General features: G+C 41.7%; 1 long non-coding RNA gene across 1 annotated transcript in view; it reads right to left on the reverse strand.

Moving 5' to 3' along the window:
• Positions 1-260: 260 nt before the first annotated feature.
• The window catches only part of LOC109393465 (uncharacterized), a 125430-nt gene continuing 118661 nt past the window's right edge, over positions 261-7029 (reverse strand). The window contains exon 4 of the long non-coding RNA XR_002126265.1: positions 261-316. This is a non-coding gene — a long non-coding RNA (uncharacterized LOC109393465). The remainder of the gene's footprint in view (positions 317-7029) is intronic.

Consider the following 7029-nt stretch of genomic DNA (forward strand, 5'->3'; position numbering starts at 1 on the left):
AAATAATAAAGATAAAAGCCCAAATCAATGAAATCGAAAACATGAAAACAATAGAGAAAAGTCAATGAAACCAAAGTTCTTTGAAAAGATCAGTAAAATTGATAAACCTTAAGGAAAACTGAAAGATGAAATTTCATTAAAGATCCTACAGCCATTAAAATAATGGTAAGGAAATATTATGAAAAACTTTATGCACATAAATTTGACAACTTAGGTGAAAATGAACACTAACTCAAAAACCATAAATTGTCAAAACTCACCCAAGAGGAGGAAAGAATTTCCGATTCATTCTATGAGACCCAGGATTACTCTGGAACTGAAAACAGAAAAAAAAAAAAAAAAAGCATAAGAAAAAAAAATCGACAGACCAATATCTCTCATGGCCAGACAAGCAAAAATTCTTAATAAAACATTAACAAATCAGGCTGGGATTGTCAGCCTGGTTCAATATTTGAGAATCAATCAATATGTTCCACCATATTAATGGTCTAATGAAGGAAAACCACACAATCATAGCAATTGGTGCAAAAAGTATTTGACAATATTAAATATCCATTCATAAAAACTCTCAGGGAGTTCTAGTAGAAGGAATTTTATTAACCTGATAAATGGCATCTACCTAAAACCTATAGCTAACATTATTTAATGGTGAAAAACTTAACGCTTTCCCCTTAAGACTGAGAGCAAGGCAAGCACGTCTGTTCTCTCCTATCAATCACCACATTGGAAGTCCTAGCTAGCTCATCAAGGCAAAAAAAACAACAATAAAAAAAAAGAAATGAAAAGCATAGAGATTGGAAAAGAAGAATAAAAATGCCCCATTTACAGAGGACATGGTTGTCTTTGTAAAAAAAAAATCTCAAGACCTGCAGAAAAAAATCCTAGAACTTCAATGAGTTTAGCATGTTTGTTGGATACTAAGTCAACACACAAAAATCTTTCACGGCTTGGAGTTAAGCAAAGAGTTCTTAGACATGCCACACAAAGCACAGTCCATTTTTCAAAGCTGATAAATTTGACATCATCAAAATAAGGTACTCTATGACAGACACCACTGGGTTGTTTTAAAGTTTTGTCTACTACAAATAAGGTTGCTATGAACATTCTTGTATGTGTCTTTTGGGGGATATGTGTTGTCATTTCTACAACAACCATGTGGAGAAAGCCACAAGACATTATTGGAAAAAGATAAAATATGAACTGAGATATGCTTCATACCTGGTTGGGAAAATGTATTATGAAAATATTAATCTTTTCATCACCATATATTTGATCCCCTTTACCCTCATCTACCATCTCCCTCCCCCCTTACACTCTGGTAACCACTAAACTATTGTCTGTGTCTATGAGATCTACGTAACTTCACTAACAATTGTCACCCCAATAAATTTTAATTTTAAAAAATTAATCTTTTCAAACTATAGGTATATACACACATTGAATACAATTCCAATAAGAATTTTAACTTTTTAAACTAACTGGTTACTTTATAATTCATAAGCAAGAATAGCTAAAATACTTTTGAGAAGTAAAGTGATGGCTGCATATTTGCTTTATCAGTCATTAAAATTTACCATGTAAAACTTCCTGTTATTAAAAGTTGGTATAATAGTAAACATGAGTCTGTGAGGCAGAGCATAGAGTCCATGCCCAAATCCTAGAGTGTATGAGAACTGATTTGTGACACAGTTGGCATTTCAATTCAGGTGTTTATTTAAATATATGATACTGAACTAAGTTGTTCTTTGTTTTGTTTTTTTTTTTAGCTAAGCCATCCTGCTACCTGTTGGCAGCTCAGCGGCTGCTCAGCTCGGGCTGGACTTGAACCACTGTTGCTCAGAGCTCAAACTCTTGAGCGAGCTCTTAACCAACTGAGCCACTCGGCCGGCCCCTGGACTAAGTTGTTCTTTATCTCAGAAAATGCAGTATTAGGATTCCTAATCTTCACATACATAAAAGTATATCTTGATAGGACAGAGGTATTTCAGACTGGGGAGTTTTATCAAGGGCACACAGCTATTCCTCGTAACAGATTTTTTTTTTTTTTTTGTACACTGAGAAGAACTTGTGGTTTCACATTGCTGCTTCGGAAGACCCTCCTGGGAATGAGAAAAGAAACATTGGCTTCACCCACATGTGAGCACACAAACGTGTGCACCACACACACTTGCCAGCCTACTGAACTTGTTCTTGCCCCGCCTTACCTACACTTTCGTCTCTCTCCAGTATGTACAGGCTGCTGCTATGGAGAGCTAAAGGGAAGAGAGTGATAGAGAAAGGAAGGGATTGGGACAGGCAGGAAGGGGAAAGGAGAGGCAGGGCATGGACCCTGAGGCAGCGGGCACACAGGCTGAAGTGAAGAGATAAACAGGGTGCTGTGACCTCACTTCATCTTCACTGCACATGTTAATTAAATCTGACAGACAGCCATGACAGAGCGGAAGTTTCTGAGCTCTGGTTCCGGTACTGAGCTTGTGGTGTGTTTCATGTTTTAGACTCGACTAGTCAGTCACAAAGCCTTTGAAGCTCTGCAGAGCTATGTGAGATATCTGGCTTTCTCCTTTTGTTACCCTTTGTGGATAAGTAGGTGGCTGAAATACAAGTTGCCTATGGTTTTCTTCTTGATTGGGGGGTAATTCTGTTCAACACAGTTTGCTGGTTATTATGATTGTAGCTCATCTAATAAGATTCCATCAGTTGTAAGTCAGGCCATTATTTTATGTGTGACTAAAAATGAAAACAAAAATAAAAACATTGTCAGTTACAGTAGGACACAGTCTTAACAATGTTCCTGCTCAGCACATGGATTGGGCACACCATCTTCTTGGTTCTTTGAAATGCCTTGCGTTTGTTCTGAGGGATTCAGCAATTTCTCCTGCCTTCGGTTGCCTTGTGTTGGTGGGTGATAAGCCATCTTTGTGCATTTATCTCAGTAACAAAATATACCACAATTTCTTCCACCTGTGGGTGTCTAGAGCACTTGGCTATTGCTTTGAAAGAAATATGAGATTGCAATCATTCCTTCAACAACAAACATTTGTTTCATTAATGTAAAATATATACTCCACTGCTCCGTTTCCATGCATTTCTGCAAACACAGTGACTTTTCTGTTTGATTGCCAAATCATAGTGAAACGTTTCCGAAAAAAATTTCAATAATGAACTCAGTGTTTGTAGCTCTGACAGCACGTAATTCAGTTGAAGTGACAACATTGTGAACAGCAGTGACCAAGTTTGTTTATGACAAGTACAATGGTTCTATCTGGCAGACAGCGATTGTGAGACACAACTTGATTTCACAAATGTTAAACCATGAAGAAAGAAAAAAGGTATGGTTAGAATCAATGAAATACAGTCGACCCTTAAACAACGTGGGGGTTAGGGTCGCCAAACCCCTCCCTGCACAGTGGAAAATCTGTGTATAACTTTTGACTCCCTAAAAATTGAACTACTAAGAGCCTACTGCTGACCAGAAGCCTTAATGACCACAGAAATAGTCGATGAACACTTATTTTGTATGTTCTATGTATTATGTCTTATATTCTTACAATAAAGTAAGATAGAGAAAAGAATGTGCTATTAAAAAATCATAAAGAGAAAATACATTTACAGTACTGTACTGTATTTATTGATACTGTAAGTTTACATCGTCTGTTTATACAATGAATCGTCTGCCAGTATCTATATCAACATTGTTTTATATGATACTAAACACTATAGATGTTATTTGTATTACTAACACTAGACATAATAAATGAAAAAATAATGTGAAAAGAAGTGCATATGTATTTACAGGTATAATGAGTCATTCACTGAGGATGAAAAAGCAGCAATATGATTGAATTATGGTAACCTAGTGTAATCAATATGACTGTTTCACAGTAGTACGGAAACCTCCAAAAATTTTTCTAGTGTATTTATTGAAAATGATTCACATCTAAGTGGACCCACGCAGTTCAAACCCGTGTTGCTCAAGGGTCAGTTGTATATTAGATCTGCTTCATTTGAACAGTTTTGCTTTTCTTTCTTGAGCGCTTTCGACAGCAGCTCTGCCTCCCACCAACAGCCCTCTCGGCTGGCCAGTGTGGGCCTGCACCCGTGAGACACAGCCTCGGCTGAGGGGACAGCGGCTGCTCAGGAAGCCTCCCGCCGTCAGCAGCATCACTGGCCGACCATACATCCCGCTGTTATTGACCTTCACAGTGGGAATAAGTTGCTGTTTTGTTCAGGGTATACAGAGCAGCAAGAAACAGGATTCCCCTTGTGGAGGTTTAAGAAAAGGGGGGTTATTTTGAGGCCCCAACAGGTAATTGCACAGGCTCCCATGGGCTGCAGATACATTCAGCCCAGCTCATGGGACAGAGCCTGCTAAGTCAGAGACTGAAGTCTGTAAGTCTTGGGCCATAAACCTCTCCCATTTCTCTACTGCCTGATCCCCCACATAATAGACAGTAACTATTAGGCAATGACTGTGACCCGGCTCACCATGGCAGCAGCATGGGCCCAACTCCACATGACCCAGGGTCTAATCGTGGGGTCTGCGTTTTGTAATTCACATTGACAGAGAAACGTGTTAGACTCAGCCCAGTCCAGGGACTTGCTCTCAACTCCATTCTACCTCGACTCAGAATCAGATGTCCAGCTTTTGTCAACTATGGCCAACCTCAGGCTATCCCTTTAGTGGGAACTCTGGAAGGGATGACTTCCCCCCACCACCAAATGATGTGTGCAGAGAAGTGACAACTGGCCTGCCCAGTACTGCGGCTTTTAATCTCATTAGAGCCCTTGAAAGAGGCTGCTCGGGCCTGGCTCAACCTTCTGTTAGTCTCAAGGGAAAACTCAACTTCCAGAGGAGCCTCACTGTGGTGACCACGACATGTCTGGCTGGCCAGATATGACAACCAAGAGAAGAAGGGACATGGGCCTGATTTTGTTCCTGGTTTTGATGCTGCTACTTTTTGTTTGATATAGTCTAACATAAACCTTGCAAGCATGGGATGTTTTCCTTTTGAGCCAAAAAGACATCTAAGGTTGCAACCTACCCCGTCTGCCAGATCCTTCATTTGGAATTCTGTGACCCCCAAAAATGATAAACAGTGGTGGAGTAAGAGTGGGATGGGGGTGGTACTTCAGCAGAATAGTTCTGTTTCAGGATTTATCACAGGGTTTCTTCAAAGGAGCACATTTTCAGGGTGAGTTGTGCTATAGGCTGATTGCAGCTTCCACGCAGCACAGGTATCGCATGAAGGCAGATGTCCTCATAGCATAAATAGGACACAAGCCTTAGAGGAGGAAGTCACCTCCATCGTGGACCAAAGGAATGACTTTGGTTAGTGTCCTGGATGTGTCCACGCTTCTAACGCCCCCTCTATAAAATGAGGGGGGATTGTGGCTCCTCGCCCAGCTGGCAGGATCCCCGCTTACAGAGAGCTGCGTTGGGGAAACAAAGGTGCTCACACTATTATCAATGCTTATTCAAATGTGTCTTGGCTGAGAGCCCTGTCCGTCACAGCATTTCTGCCTCGAGTGCCCAAGGCGCTCTCTGTCCAAGGCTGTTTTGTAACGACAGTACATCTGGTTGCTGGCAGAGGCGGAAGGAACCAATCAGGCTCTCTTGGGGCCAATAGGCCTAAGAGGCAGCCACGTTTCCTGCAGATGCTCACTCAGAGTAGCATCAAATTCATTTCAACTTTCAGATGTTCACCAGTTGAGACAGCTTGATTAGAAATCCAGACATATACATCCAACACCCCAGCCCCGAGTTTCTGAGTCCAGAGGGATCTTGGGGCCCCCTGTTGTGGGCAGATTCCTCCTCGCCAGGCTGCTGGGAACAAGTTTTCTGAACAACCTGTGGCTGAGTTCACGAAAGGGAGCAAACGGCGGCATCCGTCATTAGCTATTTCTTCCAGCGGCAGAGAATTCTAGGCGCAGGCCCTTTCTGACTTTGCAAGATGTTTCTCTGAGGAGGCAGGGAGGCCTGGGTTTAGAGAACGCTGTGAGGAGCATCACGGGTGTTTAGAACTCATTGTCATGGTCAGTGCTCAAGGAATGTAAGTTATTGCTACTTCGTGAGCCGACATTAATGAGAGAGTGGCGTTGACTTCCAGGAAATGACTGATTCTTTGTGGTGCAGAAGGACGTTGTATTGTCCCCTCACATGGAGAGGACACGCACTGTTCTCAGGAGCCTCCTGTGGCAAGCCATGTTCTCAGGCACCTGGCAAGAGTTTCTGCTGGAAACTGATCTAACAGTTGTCATATTTCACTATCGCTCATGAGGGACACAGTTGTAGATGAGGATAGTTCTAAAATAGAAAACTCCTGTATGAGGAGTTCTCCCTGCGTCCTGGCCAACTCTCTCGTCATCTGCTCTTTATGTGCAGTGGCCTCGTTCACTTGGTGCTGACGGGACCCCGGGAAGTTTCCACGAAGCAGAAGGACAGCAGATGTGGAGATAATGGGGGACAAAGGTTAGGCTGGACACCCTTTTCTGAAGATGAATGGGATGTGCAAACATAGAAATTGTACCAGTTCTGCAAGTGAGGCTGAATTAGAAAAAAAGCTGGATTATTCTGTACCTTTAAAGGAGTGGGGGGAAAGACTTAGGAAAATTCATTACGAAAGAGATAAAGCTGATTTATGATTAAAATTTCTCCCTAAGATGCTTAGTTTAAGAATGCTTAGAGGGAGCTATTCTGTTAAGTAGCTTAAGTAGTTTCCATAGAATCTCATTTACACTCACAGCGCTCAGCAAACTGTTTCTTCATGTGAAGGCATTTGCTGGATTCTATGGGGATGAAAAAGCCATGGGCCTGTCCTCTACACAAACCTTCGTGGGCCACTTTTACATTATCCTTAGTAGGCTCAAAATTAGGATTGCCTGGCTACTCTGCTTTGAAAGACAATGAGAAAACAAGGGCCTCTTCCTGTTTCTAGGAGTAAAACCAGGTCAATTTGAGCTCCCACAAATCAATAAGGGAAGGAAAATGAGCAGGCTCTGTGTGTGTGTGTGTGTGTGTGTGTGTGTGTG

Source organism: Hipposideros armiger, unplaced genomic scaffold (assembly GCF_001890085.2).
Source record: "Hipposideros armiger isolate ML-2016 unplaced genomic scaffold, ASM189008v1 scaffold_380, whole genome shotgun sequence".
In the NCBI taxonomy this organism is placed as follows: domain Eukaryota; kingdom Metazoa; phylum Chordata; class Mammalia; order Chiroptera; family Hipposideridae; genus Hipposideros; species Hipposideros armiger.